The sequence below is a fragment of the Lampris incognitus genome, chromosome 21 (genome assembly GCF_029633865.1).
Source record: "Lampris incognitus isolate fLamInc1 chromosome 21, fLamInc1.hap2, whole genome shotgun sequence".
NCBI classification, from domain to species: Eukaryota; Metazoa; Chordata; class Actinopteri; order Lampriformes; family Lampridae; genus Lampris; species Lampris incognitus.
The window spans coordinates 94,731-118,829 of record NC_079231.1 but is presented as its reverse complement, the minus strand read 5'-3'; the positions used below and the strand labels follow the sequence as shown (position 1 = coordinate 118,829).

The 24,099-nt window shown below is 42.5% G+C and overlaps 4 non-coding genes across 4 annotated transcripts; all 4 read left to right on the top strand.

Moving 5' to 3' along the window:
* The first annotated feature begins 2,564 nt into the window (after window positions 1-2,564).
* LOC130131869 (small nucleolar RNA U3) lies at window positions 2,565-2,776 on the top strand. The gene has a single exon (XR_008812418.1). It is a non-coding gene; the product is annotated as a small nucleolar RNA U3 (small nucleolar RNA).
* A 15,113-nt stretch (window positions 2,777-17,889) lies between these two features.
* LOC130131843 (small nucleolar RNA U3) lies at window positions 17,890-18,101 on the top strand. Its single transcript, XR_008812400.1, has one exon. It is a non-coding gene; the product is annotated as a small nucleolar RNA U3 (small nucleolar RNA).
* A 718-nt stretch (window positions 18,102-18,819) lies between these two features.
* On the top strand, window positions 18,820-19,031 carry LOC130131842 (small nucleolar RNA U3). Its single transcript, XR_008812399.1, has one exon. It is a non-coding gene; the product is annotated as a small nucleolar RNA U3 (small nucleolar RNA).
* A 4,108-nt stretch (window positions 19,032-23,139) lies between these two features.
* On the top strand, window positions 23,140-23,348 carry LOC130131849 (small nucleolar RNA U3). The gene has a single exon (XR_008812406.1). It is a non-coding gene; the product is annotated as a small nucleolar RNA U3 (small nucleolar RNA).
* The last annotated feature ends 751 nt before the right edge of the window (window positions 23,349-24,099 follow it).

Genomic DNA, 24,099 nt, shown 5'->3' with positions numbered 1-24,099 from the left:
CAGTATTTCCCATCAGAAATGCCATTGCTGTGGTTAGCTTGACTCCTGCTAAGAATTAATCCCACAAAGAATACCATAGTAACAGAGACTGTCTTGGCGGTTGCCAAGCTAACCACTGCAGTGGCGTTTCTGATGGAAAGTACAGAGCTTCTCGGTGTGAAAGGACTGGATAAAATTAACGGATAGCTCATTCTACATTGTTTTTTTTTCTCCTTTATGGGAGCTTCGAGGAAGGAGCGCATTCTGAGGGGTTAAAAAGGGGGAACATTTGAGAAATCCACCAGTTTTATCCAGACCTAAACCTTAGTCCTTACCCTAAAAACATTAAATAGCAATAGCAGACTTCTTCAAAAAGAAAGAGAAGCCTATATTACTCTAAACCCCACCAATAACGTTCCAAGCTTAAAGCAGGGTAAACTAATCAAGATGGGAGGTGAATTGTAAAGAAGAAACATCCAAATTTACCGTATCCTTAATCCATCAAACTCTATCCACATCCATAACCCTAATTCTGGGGATATCTCTAAGCCAACACTAGCGGAGGCACTCTGGTGACACGCGCTGGCCCGGGCATTCAACCCTTAACTTTCACTCCGAGAAGCTCAATATTATCCATCAGAAATGCCATTGCCGTGGTTAGCTTGGCTGCTGTGAAGAGTTTGACTCTATTGCTGTGGTATTCTGTGTGCGATTGTCTGCCTGAGCTGATAAAACCCTTACACTAAGCGAAACATATCGAAAGAGCCGTCCATTAATTTTATCCAAGAATTTCACTCCGAGAAGCTTGGTACTTTCCATCAGAAATGCCATTGCTGTGGTTAGCTTAGCTACTGCGAAGAGTTCGTCTCTGTTGCTGTGATATTCTCTGTGCGATTGTCTGCCTGAGCTGATAAAACCGTTACACTAAGCGAAACCTATAGAAAGAAACGTCCATTAATTTTATCCAAGACTTTCACTCCGAGAAGCTTGGTACTTTCCATCAGAATTGCCGTGGTTAGCTTGGCTACTGCGAAGAGTTAGTCTCTGTTGCTGTGGTATTCTCTGTGCGATTGTCTGCCTGAGCTGATAAAACCCTTACACTAAGCGAAACATATAAAAAGAGCCATCCATTAATTCTATCCAAGACTTTCACTCCGAGAAGCTTGGTACTTTCCATCAGAAATACTGTTGGCGTGGTTAGCTTGGCTACTGCAGAGAGTTGGTCTCTGTTGCTGTGGTATTCTCTGTGCGATTGTCTGCCTCAGCTGATAAAACCCTTACCCTTAGCGAAACATGGAAAGAGCCATCCAGTAATTTTATCTAAAACTTTCGCTTCGAGAAGCTTGGTCCTTCCATCAGAAATGCCATTGCTGTGGTTAGCTTGGCTACTGCGAAGAGTTCGTCTCTGTTGCTGTGGTATTCTCTGTGCGATTGTCTGCCTGAGCTGATAAAACCCTTACACTAAGCGAAACCTATAGAAAGAAACGTCCATTAATTTTATCCAAGACTTTCACTCCGAGAAGCTTAGTACTTTCCATCAGAAATACTATTGCCGAGGTTAGCTTGGCTACTGCGAAGAGTTCGTCTCTGTTGCTGTGATATTCTTTGTGCGATTGTCTGCCTGAGCTGATAAAACCCTTACCCTAGGCGAAACATAGAAAGAGCCGTCCAGTAATTTTATCTAAAACTTTCGCTTCGAGAAGCTTGGTCCTTCCATCAGAAATGCCATTGCTGTGGTTAGCTTGGCTACTGCGAAGAGTTAGTTTCTGTTGCTGTGGTATTCTCTGTGCCATTGTCTGCCTGAGCTGATAAAACCCTTGCACTAAGCGAAACATAGAAAGGGCCGTCCCTTAATTTTATTCAAGACTTTCACTCTGAGAAGCTTGGTACTTTCCATCAGAAATGCCATTGCCGTGGTTAGCTTGGCTACTGCGAAGAGTTAGTCTCTGTTGCTGTGCGATTGTCTGCCTGAGCTGATAAAACCCTTACACTAAGCGAAACATATAGAAAGAAACGTCCATTAATTTTATCCAAGACTTTCACTCCGAGAAGCTTGGTACTTAACATCAGAAATGCCATTGCTGTGGTTAGCTTGGCTACTACGAAGAGTTAGTCTCTGTTACTGTGGTATTCTCTGTGCGATTGTCTGTCTGAGCTGATAAAACCCTTACACTAAGCGAAACATAGAGCCGTCCATTAATTTTATCCAAGACTTTCACTCCAAGAAGCTTGGTACTTTTCATCAGAAATGCCATTGCTGTGGTTAGCTTGGCTACTGCTAAGAGTTATTCTCTGTTGTGGTATTTTTTTTGTGGGATTGTCTGCCTGAGCAGATAAGCCCTAACCCAAACCTTATCTCAAGTGAAACATGTAGAAAGCTCTCTTTGTTCATTTTATGCAAAACTTTTATTCTGAAAAGCTCAGTACTTTCCATCAGAAATACCATTGCCGTGGTTAGCTTGGCTACTGCGACGAGTTGATGTCTTGCTGTGGTATTCTCTGTAGGATTGTGTGCCAAAGCAGATGAAACCCTTGCCCCAACCCTAATCGAAAGATATAGAGCCATCCGTTACGTTCAGCTAAACATAATCCTATTTTCGGGGATAAGTTCTTTAGTTTTATCGTGAGAAATGTTTTTCTAAAGTGAGTCCCGCCACCCACGATGATGAGCTGGGGTGCTTCTTCCTGAGCGCTAAGCGGGTACAGAGAAGTGGTTTAATCACAAGCTCTGTGCTTTAGATGATGTTCAATGTTCCTTTCATGGGAGCATCAAGAGAAGGAGCATGTTCTGAGTGGTAAAAAGGACAAAAGTGCAGAAATTCATCAATTTGATCTAACCCTAAACCTTAGTTTTAACTCTTAAAACATTAAATTGCAATTGCAGAAAAGTTCAATTTAAAAAAAACAAAACAAACAAAAAACACTTGTATTGTTTCAAACCCCACCAACAACTTTTCAAGTTTAAAACGGGATAAAGTAATCAAGATATAAGACAATGGGAGATCAGTTGTAACGACTAAACACCCAAATTGCCCCTAGACTTAACCAATCAAACTCTATCCCTAACCCTAATCCTTTGGGTATTTCTAATCCAGCACTTGGGCATTGGCGGAGGTGCTCAGTTGACATGTGTTGGCTCTGGCATTCAACCCTAACCATAAAGTTAACCTAGTATTTTCAATCTGAAATGCCCTTGCCGTGGTTAGCTTGGCTACTGCGAAGAGTTGGTCTCTGTTGCTGTGGTATTCTCTGTGCGATTGTCTGCCTGAGCTGATAAAACCCTTACACTAAGCGAAACTTATAGAAAGAGCCGTCCATTAATTTTATCCAAGACTTTCACTCCGAGAAACTTGGTACTTTCCATCAGAAATGCCATTGCCGTGGTTAGCTTGGCTACTGCGAAGAGTTAGTCTCTGTTGCTGTGGTATTCTCTGTGCGATTGTCTGCCTGAGCTGATAAAACTCTTACACTAAGCGAAACATATAGAAAGGGCCGTCCATTAATTTTATCCAAGACTTTCACTCCGAGAAGCTTGGTACTTTCCATCAGAAATGCTGTTGCCGTGGTTAGCTTGGCTACCGCGAAGAGTTGGTCTCTGTTAATGTGGGGTTTTCTGTTGGATTTGCTGCCTGAGCAGATAAAACCTTTACCCTAATACAAACCCCAACCCAAACGTGTTGAAAGAGCCGTCTGTTAGTTTTATCCAAATCTTGCATACCGAGAAGCTCTGTACTTTCCATCAGAAATGTTATTGTTAGCTTGGCAACCTCCAAGACAGTGTCTGTTGCTATGGTATTATTTGTGGGATTAATTCTTAGCAGGAGCCAAGCTAACCACGGCAATGGTATATCTGGTGTTTCGGAGCTTTTGGTTCAGATATAATTAGCGGCTGGCTCTTTCTACATCTTTTTGTAAGGGTTGGGATAGGTTTAGCATAAGGGTTTTATCTGCTTAGGCAGACAGTGTCTGTTGCTATTGTGTTTCTGCGGGATTTTCCGACTGAACAGATAAAACCCTTACTATAAGTGAAATATGTGGAATAGCCGTTCATTAACTTTATCCACAAGTTTCACTGCAAGAAACTTGATACTTTAAATCAGGAATGCCAGTGCCGTAGTTAGCTTTGTTACCACGAAGAGTTAGTCTCTGTTGCTATGGTATTTCTGCGGGATTGTCCGACCGCACAGATAAAACCCTTACCATAAATGAAACATTTAGAAAGAGGCGTCCATTAATTTTACCCAAAATTTTCACTCCGAGAAGCTTGGTACTTTCCATCAGTACTGCCATTTAAGTAGTTAGTTTGGCTACTACGAAGAGTTAGACTCTGTTGTTGTGGTGTTCCCTGTGTTACTGTCTGCCTGAGCTGATAAAACCCTTACACTAAGCGAAACATATAAAAAGAGCCGTCCATTAATTTTATCTAAAACTTTCGCTTCGAGAAGCTTGGTCCTTCCATCAGAAATGCCATTGCTGTGGTTAGCTTGGCTACTGCGAAGAGTTCGTCTCTGTTGCTGTGGTATTCTCTGTGCGATTGTCTGCCTGAGCTGATAAAACCTTTACCCAAAGCGAAACATAGAAAGAGCCGTCCAGTAATTTTATCTAAAACTTTCGCTTCGAGAAGCTTGGTCCTTCCATCAGAAATGCCATTGCTGTGGTTAGCTTGGCTACTGCGAAGAGTTAGTTTTTGTTGCTGTGGTATTCTCTGTGCGATTGTCTGCCTGAGCTGATAAAACCCTTGCACTAATTGAAACATAGAAAGGGCCGTCCCTTAATTTTATCCAAGACTTTCACTCTGAGAAGCTTGGTACTTTCCATCAGAAATGCTATTGCCGTGGTTAGCTTGGCTACTGCGAAGAGTTAATCTCTGTTGCTGTGCGATTGTCTGCCTGAGCTGATAAAACCCTTACACTAAGCGAAACATATAGAAAGAAACGTCCATTAGTTTTATCCAAGACTTTCACTCCGAGAAGCTTGGTACTTTCCATCAGAATTGCCGTGGTTATCTTGGCTACTGCGAAGAGTTCGTCTCTGTTGCTGTGGTATTCTCTGTGCGATTGTCTGCCTCAGCTGATAAAACCCTTACCCTAAGCGAAACTTAGAAAGAGCCGTCCAGTAATTTTATCTAAAACTTTCGCTTCGAGAAGCTTGGTCCTTCCATCAGAAATGCCATTGCTGTGGTTAGCTTGGCTACTGCGAAGAGTTCGTCTCTGTTGCTGTGGTATTCTCTGTGCGATTGTCTGCCTGAGCTGATAAAACCCTTACACTAAGCGAAACCTATAGAAAGAAACGTCCATTAATTTTATCCAAGACTTTCACTCCGAGAAGCTTAGTACTTTCCATCAGAAATACTATTGCCGTGGTTAGCTTGGCTACTGCGAAGAGTTCGTCTCTGTTGCTGTGGTATTGTCTGCCTGAGCTGATAAAACTCTTGCACTAAGCGAAACATAGAAAGGGCCGTCCCTTAATTTTATCCAAGACTTTCACTCTGAGAAGCTTGGTACTTTCCATCAGAAATGCCATTGCCGTGGTTAGCATTGGCTACTGCGAAGAGTTAATCTCTGTTGCTGTGCGATTGTCTGCCTGAGCTGATTAAACCCTTACACTAAGCGAAACATATAAAAAGAGCCGTCCATTAATTCTATCCAAGACTTTCACTCCGAGAAGCTTGGTCCTTCCATCAGAAATGCCGTTGCTGTGGTTAGCTTGGCTACTGCGAAGAGTTCGTCTCTGTTGCTGTGGTATTCTCTGTGCGATTGTCTGCCTGAGCTGGTAAAACCCTTACACTAAGCGAAACCTATAGAAAGAAACGTCCATTAATTTTATCTAAAACTTTCGCTTCGAGAAGCTTGGTCCTTCCATCAGAAATGCCATTGCTGTGGTTAGCTTGGCTACTGCGAAGAGTTCGTCTCTGTTGCTGTGGTATTCTCTGTGCGATTTGTCTGCCTGAGCTGATAAAACCCTTACACTAAGCGAAACCTATAGAAAGAAACGTCCATTAATTTTATCCAAGACTTTCACTCCGAGAAGCTTAGTACTTTCCATCAGAAATACTATTGCCGTGCTTAGCTTGGCTACTGCGAAGAGTTCGTCTCTGTTGCTGTGGTATTCTTTGTGCGATTGTCTGCGTGAGCTGATAAAACCCTTACCCTAAGCGAAACATAGAAAGAGCCGTCCAGTAATTTTATCTAAAACTTTCGCTTCGAGAAGCTTGGTCCTTCCATCTGAAATGCCATTGCTGTGGTTAGCTTGGCTACTGCGAAGAGTTAGTTTCTGTTGCTGTGGTATTCTCTGTCCGATTGTCTGCCTGAGCTGATAAAACCCTTGCACTAAGCGAAACATAGGGCCGTCCCTTAATTTTATCCAAGACTTTCACTCTGAGAAGCTTGGTACTTTCCATCAGAAATGCCATTGCCGTAGTTAGCTTGGCTACTGCGAAGAATTCGTCTCTGTTGCTGTGCGATTGTCTGCCTGAGCTGATAAAACCCTTATACTAAGCGAAACCCATAGAAAGAAACGTCCATTAATTTTATCCAAGACTTTCACTCCGAGAAGCTTAGTACTTTCCATCAGAAATACTATTGCCGTGGTTAGCTTGGCTACTGCGAAGAGTTCGTCTCAGTTGCTGTGGTATTCTCTGTGCGATTGTCTGCCTGAGCTGATAAAACCCTTGCACTAAGCGAAACATAGAAAGGGCCGTCCCTTAATTTTATCCAAGACTTTCACTCTGAGAAGCTTGGTACTTTCCATCAGAAATGCCATTGCCGTGGTTAGCTTGGCTACTGCGAAGAGTTCGTCTCTGTTGCTGTGGTATTCTCTGTGCGATTGTCTACCTGAGCTGATGAAACCCTTACACTAAGCGAAACGTATAAAAAGAGCCGTCCATTAATTCTATCCAAGATTTTCACTCCGAGAAGCTTGGTATTTCCATCAGAAATACTATTGGCGTGGTTAGCTTGGCTACTGCAGAGAGTTAGTCTCTGTTGCTGTGGTATTCTCTGTGCGATTGTCTGCCTGAGCTGATAAAACCCTTACCCTAAGCGAAACATAGAAAGAGCCGTCCAGTAATTTTATCTAAAACTTTCGCTTCGAGAAGCTTGGTCCTTCCATCAGAAATGCCGTTGCTGTGGTTAGCTTGGCTACTGCGAAGAGTTCGTCTCTGTTGCTGTGGTATTCTCTGTGCAATTGTCTGCCTGAGCTGGTAAAACCCTTACACTAAGCGAAACCTATAGAAAGAGCCCTCCAGTAATTTTATCTAAAACTTTCGCTTCGAGAAGCTTGGTCCTTCCATCAGAAATGCCATTGCTGTGGTTAGCTTGGCTACTGTGAAGAGTTCGTCTCTGTTGCTGTGGTATTCTCTGTGCGATTTGTCTATCTGAGCTGATAAAACCCTTACACTAAGCGAAACCTATAGAAAGAAACGTCCATTAATTTTATCCAAGACTTTCACTCTGAGAAGCTTGGTACTTTCCATCAGAAATGCCATTGCCGTGGTTAGCTTGGCTACTGCGAAGAACTCGTCTCTGTTGCTGTGCGATTGTCTGCCTGAGCTGATAAAACCCTTACACTACGCGAAACATATAAAAAGAAACGTCCATTAATTTTATCCAAGACTTTCACTCCGAGAAGCTTGGTGCTTTCCATCAGAAATGCCATTGCCGTGATTAGCTTGGCTACTGCGAAGACTTGTTCTCTGTTGCTGTGGTATTCTCTTTGCGATTGTCTGCCTGAGCTGATAAAACCCTTACACTAAGCGAAACATATAAAAAGAGCCATCTTGTTCTACATTTTTCAGTCAGGGTTTGTGTAGGGTTATTGGTCAGCAACAGAGACTGTTTGCTTGTGCAGATAAAACCCTTATACTAAACCTATCCCAACCCTTTAAAATGTAGAAAGAGCCATCTGTTAATTGTATACAAACCTAAAGCTCCAAGACACTCAGTATTTCCCATCAGAAATGCCATTGCCGTGGTTAGCTTGACTCCTGCTAAGAATTAATCCCACAAAGAATACGATAGTAACAGACTGTCTTGGCGGTTGCCAAGCTAACCACTGTAGTGGCGTTTCTGATGGAAAGTACAGAGCTTCTCGGTGTGAAAGGTTTGGATGAATTAACAGATAGCTCATTCTACATTTGTTGTTTTTTTTTGGATCCTTTATGGGAGCTTCGAGGAAGGAGCGCATTCTGAGGGGTTAAAAAGGGGGAACATTCAGAAATCCACCAGTTTTAACCAGACCTAAACCTTAGTCCTAACCCTTACCCTAAAAACATTAAATTGCAATAGCAGACTACTTCAAAAAAAGAGAAGAAACTTATATTACTCTAAACCCCACCAATAACTTTTCAAGCTTAAAGCAGGGTAAACTAATCAAGATGAGAGGTGAATTGTAAAGAAGAAACATCCAAATTTACCGTATCCTTAATCCATCAAACTCTATCCACATCCGTAATTCTGGGGATATCTCTAAACCAGCACTGGCGGAGGCATTCTGGTGACACGCGCTGGCCCGGGCATTCAACATTCACTCCGAGAAGCTCAATATTATCCATCAGAAATGCCATTGCCGTGGTTAGCTTGGCTACTGCGAAGAGTTCGTCTCTGTTGCTGTGGTATTCTCTGTGCGATTGTCTGCCTGAGCTGATAAAACCCTTACACTAAGCGAAACATGGAAAGAGCCGTCCATTAATTTTATCCAAGACTTTCACTCCGAGAAGCTTGGTACTTTCCATCAGAAATGCCATTGCCATGGTTAACTTGGCTACTGCGAAGAGTTCGTCTCTGTTGCTGTGGTATTCTCTGTGCGATTGTCTGCCTGAGCTGATAAAACCCTTACCCTAAGCGAAACATAGAAAGAGCCGTCCAGTAATTTTATCTAAAACTTTCGCTTCGAGAAGCTTGGTCCTTCCATCAGAAATGCCGTTGCTGTGGTTAGCTTGGCTACTGCGAAGAGTTCGTCTCTGTTGCTGTGGTATTCTCTGTGCAATTGTCTGCCTGAGCTGGTAAAACCCTTACACTAAGCGAAACCTATAGAAAGAGCCCTCCAGTAATTTTATCTAAAACTTTCGCTTCGAGAAGCTTGGTCCTTCCATCAGAAATGCCATTGCTGTGGTTAGCTTGGCTACTGTGAAGAGTTCGTCTCTGTTGCTGTGGTATTCTCTGTGCAATTGTCTGCCTGAGCTGGTAAAACCCTTACACTAAGCGAAACCTATAGAAAGAGCCCTCCAGTAATTTTATCTAAAACTTTCGCTTCGAGAAGCTTGGTCCTTCCATCAGAAATGCCATTGCTGTGGTTAGCTTGGCTACTGCGAAGAATTCGTCTCTGTTGCTGTGCGATTGTCTGCCTGAGCTGATAAAACCCTTGCACTAAGCGAAACATAGAAAGGGCCGTCCCTTAATTTTATCCAAGACTTTCACTCTGAGAAGCTTGGTACTTTCCATCAGAAATGCCATTGCCGTGGTTAGCTTGGCTACTGCGAAGAATTCCTCTCTGTTGCTCTGCGATTGTCTGCCTGAGCTGATAAAACCCTTACACTAAGCGAAACATATAAAAAGAAACGTCCATTAATTTTATCCAAGACTTTCACTCTGAGGAGCTTGGTACTTTCCATCAGAAATGCCATTGCCGTTGTTAGCTTGGCTACTGTGAAGAGTTAGTCTCTGTTGCTCTGGTATTCTCTGTGCGATTGTCTGCCTGAGCTGATAAAACCCATACCCTAAGCGAAACATGTAGAAAGAGCCATCTTGTTCTACATTTTTCAGTCAGGGTTTGTGTAGGGTTATTGGTCAGCAACAGAGACTGTCTGCTTGTGCAGATAAAACCCTTATACTAAACCTATCCCAACCCTTTAAAATGTAGAAAGAGCCATCTGTTAATTGTATACAAACCTAAAGCTCCAGGACACTCTATTTCCCATCAGAAATGCCATTGCCGTGGTTAGCTTGACTCCTGCTAAGAATTAATCCCACAAAGAATACGATAATAACAGAGACTGTCTTGGCGGTTGCCAAGCTAACCACTGTAGTGGCGTTTCTGATGGAAAGTACAGAGCTTCTCGGTGTGAAAGGTTTGGATAAAATTAACAGATGGCTCATTCTACATTTGTTGTTTTTTTTTTTTGATCCTTTATGGGAGCTTCGAGGAAGGAGCGCATTCTGAGGGGTTAAAAAGGGGGAACATTACAGAAATCCACCAGTTTTAACCAGACCTAAACCTTAGTCCTAACCCTTACCCTAAAAACATTAAATTGCAATAGCAGACTACTTCAAAAAAAAAGAGAGGAAGCTTATTACTCTAAACCCCACCAATAACTTTTCAAGCTTAAAGCAGGGTAAACTAATCAAGATGGGAGGTGAATTGTAAAGAAGAAACATCCAAATTTACCGTATCCTTAATCCATCAAACTCTATCCACATCCCTAATTCTGGGGATATCTCTAAACAAGCACTGGCGGAGGCATTCTGGTGACACGCGCTGGCCCGGGCATTCAACCTTCACTCCGAGAAGCTCAATATTATCCATCAGAAATGCCATTGCCGTGGTTAGCTTGGCTACTGCGAAGAGTTCGTCTCTGTTGCCGTGGTATTCTCTGTGCGATTGTCTGCCTGAGCTGATAAAACCCTTACACTAAGCGAAACATATAGAAAGAAACGTCCATTAATTTTATCCAAGACTTTCACTCCGAGAAGATTAGTACTTTCCATCAGAAATACTATTGCCGTGGTTAGCTTGGCTACTGCGAAGAGTTCGTCTCTGTTGCTGTGGTATTCTTTGTGCGATTGTCTGCCTGAGCTGATAATACCCTTACCCAAAGCGAAACATAGAAAGAGCCGTCCAGTAATTTTATCTAAAGCTTTCGCTTCGAGAAGCTTGGTCCTTCCATCAGAAATGCCATTGCGGTGGTTAGCTTGGCTACTGCGAAGAGTTAGTTTCTGTTGCTGTGGTATTCTCTGTGCGATTGTCTGCCTGAGCTGATAAAACCCTTGCACTAATCGAAACATAGAAAGGGCCGTCCCTTAATTTTATCCAAGACTTTTACTCTGAGAAGCTTGGTACTTTCCATCAGAAATTCTATTGCCGTGGTTAGCATTGGCTACTGCGAACACTTAATCTCTGTTGCTGTGCGATTGTCTGCCTGAGCTGATGAAACCCTTACACTAAGCGAAACATATAAAAAGAGCCGTCCATTAATTCTATCCAAGACTTTCACTCCGAGAAGCTTGGTACTTTCCATCAGAAATACTATTGGCGTGGTTAGCTTGGCTACTGCAGAGAGTTAGTCTCTGTTGCTGTGGTATTCTCTGTGCGATTGTCTGCCTCAGCTGATAAAACCCTTACCCTAAGCGAAACATGGAAAGAGCCGTCCAGTAATTTTATCTAAAACTTTCGCTTCGAGAAGCTTGGTCCTTCCATCAGAAATGCCATTGCTGTGGTTAGCTTGGCTACTGCGAAGAGTTCGTCTCTGTTGCTGTGGTATTCTCTGTGCGATTGTTAGCCTGAGCTGATAAAACCCTTACACTAAGCGAAACCTATAGAAAGAGCCGTCCAGTAATTTTATCTAAAACTTTCGCTTCGAGAAGCTTGGTCCTTCCATCAGAAATGCCATTGCTGTGGTTAGCTTGGCTACTGCGAAGAGTTCGTCTCTGTTGCTGTGGTATTCTCTGTGCGATTTGTCTGCCTGAGCTGATAAAACCCTTACACTAAGCGAAACCTATAGAAAGAAACGTCCATTAATTTTATCCAAGACTTTCACTCCGAGAAGCTTGGTGCTTTCCATCAGAAATGCCATTGCCGTGATTAGCTTGGCTACTGTGAAGACTTGTTCTCTGTTGCTGTGGTATTCTCTTTGCAATTGTCTGCCTGAGCCGATAAAACCCTTACACTAAGCGAAACATATAAAAAGAAACGTCCATTAATTTTATCCAAGACTTTCACTCCGAGGAGCTTGGTACTTTCCATCAGAAATGCCATTGCCGTTGTTAGCTTGGCTACTGCGAAGAGTTAGTCTCTGTTGCTCTGGTATTCTCTGTGCGATTGTCTGCCTGAGCTGATAAAACCCATACCTTAAGCGAAACATGTAGAAAGAGCCATCTTGTTCTACATTTTTCAGTCAGGGTTTGTGTAGGGTTATTGGTCAGCAACAGAGACTGTTTGCTTGTGCAGATAAAACCCTTATACTAAACCTATCCCAACCCTTTAAAATGTAGAAAGAGCCATCTGTTAATTGTATACAAACCTAAAGCTCCAAGACACTCAGTATTTCCCATCAGAAATGCCATTATCGTGGTTAGCTTGACTCCTGCTAAGAATTAATCCCACAAAGAATACGATAGTAAAAGAGACTGTCTTGGCGGTTGCCAAGCTAACCACTGTAGTGGCGTTTCTGATGGAAAGTACAGAGCTTCTCGGTGTGAAAGGTTTGGATGAAATTAACAGATAGCTCATTCTACATTTGTTGTTTTTTTTTTTTTTTATCCTTTATGGGAGCTTCGAGGAAGGAGCGCATTCTGAGGGGTTAAAAAGGGGGAACATTCAGAAATCCACCAGTTTTAACCAGACCTAAACCTTAGTCCTAACCCTTACCCTAAAAACATTAAATTGCAATAGCAGACTACTTCAAAAAAAAGAGAAGAAGCTTATATTACTCTAAACCCCACCAATAACTTTCCAAGCTTAAAGCAGGGTAAACTAATCAAGATGGGAGGTGAATTGTAAAGAAGAAACATCCAAATTTACCGTATCCTTAATCCATCAAACTCTATCCACATCCCTAATTCTGGGGATATCTCTAAACCAGCACTGGCGGAGGCATTCTGGTGACACGCGCTGGCCCGGGCATTCAACCTTCACTCCGAGAAGCTCAATATTATCCATCAGAAATGCCATTGCCGTGGTTAGCTTGGCTACTGCGAAGAGATCGTCTCTGTTGCTGTGGTATTCTCTGTGCGATTGTCTGCCTGAGCTGATAAAACCCTTACACTAAGCGAAACATGGAAAGAGCCGTCCATTAATTTTATCCAAGACTTTCACTCCGAGAACCTTGGTACTTTCCATCAGAAATGCCATTGCCGTGGTTAACTTGGCTACTGCGAAGAGTTCGTCTCTGTTGCTGTGGTATTCTCTGTGCGATTGTCTGCCTGAGCTGATAAAACCCTTACACTAAGCGAAACATAGAAAGGGCCGTCCCTTAATTTTATCCAAGACTTTCACTCCGAGAAGCTTGGTACTTTCCATCAGAAATGCCATTGCTGTGGTTAGATTGGCTACTGCGAAGAGTTCGTCTCTGTTGCTGTGGTATTCTCTGTGCGATTGTCTGCCTGAGCTGATAAAACCCTTACACTAAGCGAAACAAAGAGCCGTCCAGTAATTTTATCTAAAACTTTCGCTTCGAGAAGCTTTGTCCTTCCATCAGAAATGCCATTGCTGTGGTTAGCTTGGCTACTGCGAAGACTTAGTCTCTGTTGCTGTGGTATTCTCTGTGTGATTGTCTGCCTGAGCTGATAAAACCCTTACACTAAGCGAAACATATAGAAAGAAACATCCATTAATTTTATCCAAGACTTTCACTCCGAGAAGCTTGGTACTTTCCATCAGAAATGCCATTGCCGTGGTGAGCTTGGCTACTGCAAAGAGTTAGTCTCTGTTGCTGTGGTATTCTCTGTGCGATTGCCTGCCTGAGCTAATAAAACCCTTACACTAAGCGACACATAGAAAGAGCCGGCCTTTAATTTTATCCAAGACTTTCACTCCGAGAAGCTTGGTACTTTCCATCAGAAATGCCATTGCCGTCGTTAGCTTGGCTACTGCAAAGATTTATTCTCTGTGCGATTGTCTGCCTGAGCTGATAAAACCCTTACACTAAGCGAAACATAGAAAGAGCCGTCCCTTAATTTTATCCAAGACTTTCACTCTGAGAAGCGTGGTACTTTACATCAGAAATGACATTGCCGTGGTTAGCTTGGCTACTGCGAAGAGTTAGTCTCTGTTGCTGTGCGATTGTCTGCCTGAGCTGATAAAACCCTTACACTAAGCGAAACATATAAAAAGAGCCGTCCATTAATTTTATCCAAGACTTTCACTCCGAGAAGCTTGGTACTTTCCATCAGAATTGCCATTGCCGTGGTTAGCTTGGCTACTGCAAAGAGTTCGTCTCTGTTGCTGTGGTATTCTCCTTGTGATTGTCTGCCTGAGCTGATAAAACCCTTACACTAAGCGAAACATATAGAAAGAGCCGTCCATTAATTCTATCCAGGACTTTCACTCCGAGAAGCTTGGTACTTTCCATGAGAAATGCCATTGCCGTGGTTAGCTTGGCTACTGCGGAGAGTTAGTCTCTGTTGCTGTGGTATTCTCTGTGCGATTGTCTGCCTGAGCTGATAAAACCCTTACACTAAGTGAAACATAGAAAGCCGTCCCTTAATTTTATCCAAGACTTTCACTCTGAGAAGCTTGGAACTTTCCATCAGAAATGCCATTGCCGTGGTTAGCTTGGCTACTGCGAAGAGTTCGTCTCTGTTGCTGTGGTATTCTCTGTGCGATTGTCTGCCTGAGCTGATAAAACCCTTACACTAAGCGAAACATATAGAAAGATTCTTCCATTAATGTTATCCAAGACTTTCACTCCGAGAAGCTTGTTACTTTCCATCAGAAATGCCATTGCCGTGGTTAGCTTGGCTACTGCGAAGAGTTAGTCTCTGTTGCTGTGCGATTGTCTGCCTGAGCTGATAAAACCCTTACACTAAGCGAAACATAGAACGGGCCGTCCCTTAATTTTATCCAAGACTTTCACTCTGAGAAGCTTGTTACTTTCCATCAGAAATGCCATTGCCGTGGTTAGCTTGGCTACTGCGAAGAGTTAGTCTCTGTTGCTGTGCGATTGTCTGCCTGAGCTGATAAAACCCTTACACTAAGCGAAACATATAGAAAGAGCCGTCCATTAATTTTATCGAAGACTTTCACTCCGAGAAGCTTGGTACTTTCCATCGGAATTGCCGTGGTTAGCTTGGCTACTGCGAAGAGTTCGTCTCTGTTGCTGTGGTATTCTCTGTGCGATTGTCTGCCTCAGCTGATAAAACCCTTACCCTAAGTGAAACATAGAAAGATCCATCCAGTAATTTTATCTAAAACTTTTGCTTCGAGAAGCTTGGTCCTTCCATCAGAAATGCCATTGCTGTGGTTAGCTTGGCTACTGCGAAGAGTTAGTCTCTGTTGCTGTGGTATTCTCTGTGCGATTGGCTGCCTGAGCTGATAAAACCCTTACACTAAGCGAAACATATAGAAAGAGCCGTCCATTAATTCTATCCAAGACTTTCACTCTGAGAAGCTTGGTACTTTCCATCAGAAATGCCATTGCCGTGGTTAGCTTGGCTACTGCGAAGAGTTGGTCTCTTTTGCTGTGGTATTCTCTGTGCGATTGTCTGCCTGAGCTGATAAAACCCTTACACTAAGCGAAACATAGAAAGGGCCGTCCCTTAATTTTATCCAAGACTTTCACTCCGAGAAGCTTGGTACTTTCCATCAGAAATGCCATTGCCGTGGTTAGCTTGGCTACTGCGAAGAGTTGGTCTCTTTTGCTGTGGTATTCTCTGTGCGATTGTCTGCCTGAGCTGATAAAACCCTTACACTAAGCGAAACATAGAAAGGGCCGTCGCTTAATTTTATCCAAGACTTTCACTCCGAGAAGCTTGGTACTTTCCATCAGAAATGCCATTGCTGTGGTTAGCTTGGCTACTGCGAAGACTTAGTCTCTGTTGCTGTGGTATTCTCTGTGTGATTGTCTGCCTGAGCTGATAAAACCCTTACACTAAGCGAAACATATAGAAAGAAACATCCATTAATTTTATCCAAGACTTTCACTCCGAGAAGCTTGGTACTTTCCATCAGAAATGCCATTGCCGTGGTGAGCTTGGCTACTGCAAAGAGTTAGTCTCTGTTGCTGTGGTATTCTCTGTGCAATTGCCTGCCTGAGCTGATAAAACCCTTACACTAAGCGAAACATAGAAAGAGCCGGCCTTTAATTTTATCCAAGACTTTCACTCCGAGAAGCTTGGTACTTTCCATCAGAAATGCCATTGCCGTCGTTAGCTTGGCTACTGCAAAGAGTTATTCTCTGTGCGATTGTCTGCCTGAGCTGATAAAACCCTTACACTAAGCGAAACATAGAAAGTGCCGTCCCTTAATTTTATCCAAGACTTTCACTCTGAGAAGCGTGGTACTTTCCATCAGAAATGACATTGCCGTGGTTAGCTTGGCTACTGCGAAGAGTTAGTCTCTGTTGCTGTGCGATTGTCTGCCTGAGCTGATAAAACCCTTACACTAAGCGAAACATATAGAAAGATTCTTCCATTAATGTTATCCAAGACTTTCACTCCGAGAAGCTTGTTACTTTCCATCAGAAATGCCATTGCCGTGGTTAGCTTGGCTACTGCGAAGAGTTAGTCTCTGTTGCTGTGCGATTGTCTGCCTGAGCTGATAAAACCCTTACACTAAGCGAAACATAGAACGGGCCGTCCCTTAATTTTATCCAAGACTTTCACTCTGAGAAGCTTGTTACTTTCCATCAGAAATGCCATTGCCGTGGTTAGCTTGGCTACTGCGAAGAGTTAGTCTCTGTTGCTGTGCGATTGTGTGCCTGAGCTGATAAAACCCTTACACTAAGCGAAACATATAGAAAGAGCCGTCCATTAATTTTATCCAAGACTTTCACTCCGAGAAGCTTGGTACTTTCCATCGGAATTGCCGTGGTTAGCTTGGCTACTGCGAAGAGTTCGTCTCTGTTTCTGTGGTATTCTCTGTGCGATTGTCTGCCTGAGCTGATAAAACCCTTACACTAAGCGAAACATATAAAAAGAGCCGTCCATTAATTCTATCCAAGACTTTCACTCCGAGAAGCTTGGTACTTTCCATCAGAAATACTATTGGAGTGGTTAGCTTGGCTACTGCAGAGAGTTAGTCTCTGTTGCTGTGGTATTCTCTGTGCGATTGTCTGCGTGAGCTGATAAAACCCTTACACTAAGCGAAACATAGAAAGAAACGTCCATTAATTTTATCCAAGACTTTCACTCCGAGAAGCTTGGTACTTTCCATCAGAATTGCCGTGGTTAGCTTGGCTACTGCGAAGAGTTCGTCTCTGTTGCTGTGGTATTCTCTGTGCGATTGTCTGCCTCAGCTGATAAAACCCTTACCCTTAGCGAAACATAGAAAGAGCCGTCCAGTAATTTTATCTAAAACTTTCGCTTCGAGAAGCTTGGTCCTTCCATCAGAAATGCCATTGCTGTGGTTAGCTTGGCTACTGCGAAGAGTTCGTCTCTGTTGCTGTGGTATTCTCTGTGCGATTGTCTGCCTGAGCTGATAAAACCCTTACACTAAGCGAAACATATAGAAAGAAACGTCCATTAATTTTATCCAAGACTTTCACTCCGAGAAGCTTAGTACTTTCCATCAGAAATACTATTGCCGTGGTTAGCTTGGCTACTGCGAAGAGTTCGTCTCTGTTGCTGTGATATTCTTTGTGTGATTGTCTGCCTGAGCTGATAAAACCCTTACCCTAAGCGAAACATAGAAAGAGCTGTCCAGTAATTTTATCTAAAACTTTCACTCCGAGAAGCTTGGTAGCAGAAGCTGTTGTGATATTTTTTTTGTGGGATTGTCTGCCTGAGCAGATAAGCCCTAACCCAAACCTTATCTCAAGTGAAACATGTAGAAAGCTCTATGTTCATTTTATGCAAAACTTTTATTCTGAAAAGCTCAGTACTTTCCATCAGAAATACCATTGCCGTGGTTAGCTTGGCTACTGCGACGAGTTGATGTCTTGCTGTGGTATTCTCTGTAGGATTGTGTGCCAAAGCAGATGAAACCCTTGCCCCAACCCTAATCGAAAGATATAGAGCCATCCGTTACGTTCCGCCAAACCTAATCCTATTTTCGGGGATAAGTTCTTTAGTTTTATCGTGAGAAATGTTTTTCTAAAGTGAGTCCCGCCACCCACGATGATGAGCTGGGGTGCTTCTTCCTGAGCGCTAAGCGGGTACAGAGAAGTGGTTTAATCACAAGCTCTGTGCTTTAGATGATGATCAATGTTCCTTTCATGGGAGCATCAAGAGAAGGAGCATGTTCTGAGTGGTAAAAAGGACAAAAGTGCAGAAATTCATCAATTTGATCTAACCCTAAACCTTAGTTTTAACTCTTAAAACATTAAATTGCAATTGCAGAAAAGTTCAATTTAAAAAAAACAAAACAAACAAAAAACACTTGTATTGTTTCAAACCCCACCAACAACTTTTCAAGTTTAAAACGGGATAAAGTAATCAAGATATAAGACAATGGGAGATCAGTTGTAACGACTAAACACCCAAATTTCCCCTAGACTTAACCAATCAAACTCTATCCCTAACCCTAATCCTTGGGGTATTTCTAATCCAGCACTTGGGCATTGGCGGAGGTGCTCAGTTGACATGTGTTGGCTCTGGCATTCAACCCTAACCATAAAGTTAACCTAGTATTTTCAATCTGAAATGCCCTTGCCGTGGTTAGCTTGGCTACTGCGAAGAGTTGGTCTCTGTTGCTGTGGTATTCTCTGTGCGATTGACTGCCTGAGCTGATAAAACTGTAACGGTAAGCGAAACATGTAGAAAGAGCCGTCCATTAATTTTATCCAAAACTTTCACTCCGAGAAGCTTGGTACTTTCCATCAGAAATGCCATTGCCGTGGTTAGCTTGGCTACTGCGACGAGTTGATGTCTTGCTGTGGTATTCTCTGTAGGATTGTGTGCCAAAGCAGATGAAACCCTTGCCCCAACCCTAATCGAAAGATATAGAGCCATCCGTTACGTCCCGCCAAACCTAATCCTATTTTCGGGGATAAGTTCTTTAGTTTTATCGTGAGAAATGTTTTTCTAAAGTGAGTCCCGCCACCCACGATGATGAGCTGGGGTGCTTCTTCCTGAGCGCTAAGCGGGTACAGAGAAGTGGTTTAATCACAAGCTCTGTGCTTTAGATGATGATCAATGTTCCTTTCATGGGAGCATCAAGAGAAGGAGCATGTTCTGAGTGGTAAAAAGGACAAAAGTGCAGAAATTCATCAATTTGATCTAACCCTAAACCTTAGTTTTAACTCTTAAAACATTAAATTGCAATTGCAGAAAAGTTCAATTTAAAAAAAACAAAACAAACAAAAAACACTTGTATTGTTTCAAACCCCACCAACAACTTTTCAAGTTTAAAACGGGATAAAGTAATCAAGATGTAAGACAATGGGAGATCAGTTGTAACGACTAAACACCCAATTTTCCCCTAGACTTAACCAATCAAACTCTATCCCTAACCCTAATCCTTGGGGTATTTCTAATCCAGCACTTGGGCATTGGCGGAGGTGCTCAGTTGACATGTGTTGGCTCTGGCATTCAACCCTAACCATAAAGTTAACCTAGTATTTTCAATCTGAAATGCCCTTGCCGTGGTTAGCTTGGCTACTGCGAAGAGTTGGTCTCTGTTGCTGTGGTATTCTCTGTGCGATTGACTGCCTGAGCTGATAAAACTGTAACGGTAAGCGAAACATGTAGAAAGAGCCGTCCATTAATTTTATCCAAAACTTTCACTCCGAGAAGCTTGGTACTTTCCATCAGAAATGCCATTGCCGTGGTTAGCTTGGCTACTGCGAAGAGTTGGTCTCTGTTGCTGTGGTATTCTCTGTGCGATTGTCTGCCTGAGCTGCTAAAATCCTTATACTAACTGAAATATGTTGAAAGAGCCGTTCAGTATTTTTATTCAAAATTTTTACGAGTACCTCTATTTTCCATCATAAATGCCATTGCCGTGGTTAGCTTGGCTACAAGTAAGAGTTGGTCTCTGTTGCTATGGTATTCTCTGTGCGATTATCTGCTAAAACAGGTAACACACTTAACCTAACCCAACCAAAACATGTAGGAAGAGCCATCCGTTAATTTTGTCCAAAACTTTCACTCCAAGATGCTCGGTTTTTTCTTCAAAAATGTCATTGCCGTGGTTACCTTTGCTACCACGAAGAGTTAGTCTCTGTCGCTATTGTTTGAGGGATTGTCCGCCTAAACAGATAAAACCCTTACTCTAAGCTAAACATTTAGAAAGCACTCTGTTAATTTCATCCAAAATTTTCAGTCCGAGAAGCCCGGTTCTTTCCTTCAGAAATGCCATTGCCATGGGTAGCTTCGCTACTGTGAAGAGTTAGTCTCTGTTGCTGTGGTATTCTCTGTTCGATTGTCTGCCTGAGCAGATAGTGCCCTTACAACTAAGCGAAATATATAGAAAAAGCCGTCCAGTAATTTTATCCAAAACTTTTACTACGAGTAGCTTGGTACTTTCCATCAGAAATTCCATTTTCGTAGTTAGCTTGGCTACAATGAAGGGTTAGTTTCTGTTGCTGTTGTATTTCTGCGATTGTCTGCTTAAACAGGTAACGCACTTACCCTAACCCAACCAAAGCATGTAGGAAGAGCTGTCCGTTAATTTTATCCAAAAACATTCACTCCAAGAAGCTCGGTTCTTTGCTTCAGAAATTCCATTGCCGTGGTTAGCTTGGCTACCACGAAGAGTTGGTCTCTGTTTCTGTTGTATTTCTGAGGGATTGTCCGCCTAAACGGATAAAACCCTTACACTAAGCGAAATATGTAGAAAAGCCGTGCATTAATTTTACCCTAATCTTTCCCTCCAAGAAGCTTGGTACTTTGCATCAGAAATGCCATTGCCATGGTTAGCTTGGCTACCACGAAGAGTTAGTCTCTGTTGGTGTTGTATGTCTGCGATTGTTTGCTTAAACGGGTAACACACTTACCCTAACCCAACCAAAACATGTAGGAAGAGCCGTCCGTTAATTTTATCCAAAACATTCATTCCAAGAAGCTCGGTTCTTTGCTTCAGAAATTCCATTGCCGTGGTTAGCTTGGCTACCACAAAGAGTTGGTCTCTGTTTCTGTTGTATTTCTGAGGGATTGTCTGCCTCAATGGATAAAACTCTTAGACAAAGCGAAATATGTAGAAAAGCCGTGCATTAATTTTACCCAAATCTTTCCCTCCAAGAAGCTCGGTACTTTCCATCAAAAATGCCATTGACGTGATTAGCTTGGCTACCACGAAGAGTTATTCTCTGTTGGTGTTGTATTTTTGTGGGATTGTCCGCCTGAAGAGATAAAACCCTGATCTTAAGCGAAATTTGTAGCAAGAGGCGTCCAGTAATGTTATCCAAAACTTTCACACCGAGAAGCTTGGTACTTTCCATCAGGAATGCCATTGCCGTAGTTGGCTTGGCTACTACGAAGAGTTAGTCTCTGTTGCTGTGGTGTTGTGTGCGATTGACTGCCTGAGCTGATACAACGCTAAGCGAAACATGTAGAAAGAGCTGTCCATTAATTTTATCCAAAACTTTCACTCCGAGAAGCTTGGTACTTTCCATCAGAAATGCCATTGCCGTGGCTAGCTTGGCTACTACGAAGAGTTGGTCTCTGTTGCTGTGGTATTCTTTGTGCAATTGTCTGCCTGAGCTGATAAAACCCTTGCACTAAGCGAAACATATAGAAAGAAACGTCCATTAATTTTATCCAAGACTTTCACTCCGAGAAGCTTGGTACTTTCCATCAGAAATGCCATTGCTGTAGTTAGCTTGGCTACTATGAAGAGTTAGTCTCTGTCGCTGAGGGTTTGTCCGCCTGAGCAGGTAAAACTCTTACCCCAACCCAACTGAAACATGTAGAAAGAACCATCCGTTTATTTTACCCAAAACTATTGCTGCGACAAGCTCGCTGCTGTCCATCAGAAGTGCCATTGTTATGGTTGGCTTGGCTACCACCAAGACTGTCTATTGCTGTGGTATTTCTATGGGATTATCTGGCTGAGCAGATAAAACCCTTACTCTTAAGTGAAACATGTAGAAAGAGTCATCTGTTACTTTCATCCGGAACTATCACTCCGAGAAGCTCGGTACTTTCCATCAGAAATGACTTTGCTGTGGTTAGTTTGGCTACTATGAAGAGTTAGTCTCTGTCGCTGAGGGATTGTCCGCCTGAGCAGGTAAAACTCTTACCCCAACCCAAATGAAACATGTAGAAAGAACCATCCGTTTATTTTGCCCAAAACTATTGCTGCGACAAGCTCGCTGCTGTCCATCAGAAATGCCATTGCTATGGTTGGCTTGGCTACCACCAAGACTGTCTATTGCTGTGGTATTTCTATGGGATTATCTGGCTGAGCAGATAAAACCCTTACTCTTAAGTGAAACATGTAGAAAGAGTCATCTGTTAATTTCATCCGGAACTATCACTCCGAGAAGCTCGGTACTTTCCATCAGAAATGACTTTGCTGTGGTTAGTTTGGCTACTATAAAGAGTTAGTCTCTGTTGCCGTGGTATTTTCTGTGGGATTGTCTGCCTGAGCAGATAAAACCATAACCGTAACTCTACTCTAACCAAAAGATGTGGAACGACCCAACCCTTGATTTTATCCAAAGATTTTATTCCGAGCAGCTCGGTACATTCCATCTGAAATGCCATTACTGTGGTTAGCTTGTCTATCGAAGTTATTCTCTGTTGCATTGGTATTCTCTAAGATTTAATGCCTTAGCAGCTAAAACCCTATCCCAACCGAAACATCTAGACAGAGCAATCCGTTAATTTTATCTGAAACTATCACTCCATGTTCAGAAATGCTACTGCGAAGAGGTAGTTGATGTGGTATTGTCTGTTGTATTGTTTGCCTGAGCAGACAAAACTCTTAGCCTAACTCATCCCTAAACGAAAGATATAGAAAGAGCAATCTGTTAATTTTATCCAAACCTTTCAGTTGGAAAAGCTCAGTATTTTCCATCAGAACTGATTTTGTCATGGATAGCTTGGCTACTGCTAAGAGTTATTGTCTGTTGTATTTTTTTTGTGGGATTGTCTGACTGAGCAGATAAGCCCAAACCTTATCTCAAGTGAAACATGTAGAAAGCTCTCTTTGTTCATTTTATGCAAATCTTTTACTCTGAAAAGCTCAGTACTTTCCATCAGAAATACCATTGCCGTGGTTAGCTTGGCTACTGCGACGAGTTGGTGTCTTGCTATGGTATTCTCTGTAGGATTGTGTGCCAGAGCAGATGAAGCCTTGGCCCAACCCTAATCGAAAAACATAGTCATCCGTTACGTTTAGCCAAACCTAATCCTACTTTGGGGGTTAAGTTTAGTTTTATCGTGAGAAATGTTTTTCTAAAGTGAGTCCCGCCACCCACGACGATGAGCTGGGGTGCTGCTTCCTGAGCAGTAAGCGGGTACAGAGCAGTGGTTTAATCACAAGCTCTGTGCTTTAGATGATGTTCAATGTTTCTTTCATGGGAGCATCAAGAGAAGGGGCATGTTCTGAGTGGTAAAAAGGAAAAAAGTGCAGAAATTGATCAATTTGATCTAAACCTTAGTCTTAACTCTTAACACATTAAATTGCAATTGCAGAAAAGTTCAATTGGAAAAAAAAAAACAAAAACAACAAACACTTGTATTGTTCCAAACCCCACCAACACTTTTCAAGTTTAAAACGGGACAAAGTAATCAAGATATAAGACAATGGGAGATCAGTTGTAACGACTAAACACCCAAATTGCCCCTAGACTTAACCAATCAAACTCTATCCCTAACCCTAATCCTTGGGGTATTTCTAATCCAGCACTTGGGCATTGGCGGAGGTGCTCAGTTGACATGTGTTGGCTCTGGCATTCAACCCTAACCATAAAATTAACCTAGTATTTTCAATCTGAAATGCCCTTGCCGTGGTTAGCTTGGCTACTGCGAAGAGTTGGTCTCTGTTGCTGTGGTATTCTCTGTGCGATTGTCTGCCTGAGCTGATAAAACCCTTACACTAAGCGAAACTTATAGAAAGAGCCGTCCATTAATTTTATCCAAGACTCACTCCGAGAAACTTGGTACTTTCCATCAGAAATGCCATTGCGGTGGTTAGCTTGGCTACTGCGAAGAGTTAGTCTCTGTGGCTGTGGTATTCTCTGTGCGATTGTCTGCCTGAGCTGATAAAACTCTTACACTAAGAGAAACATATAGAAAGGGCCGTCCATTAATTTTATCCAAGACTTTCACTCCGAGAAGCTTGGTACTTTCCATCAGAAATGCT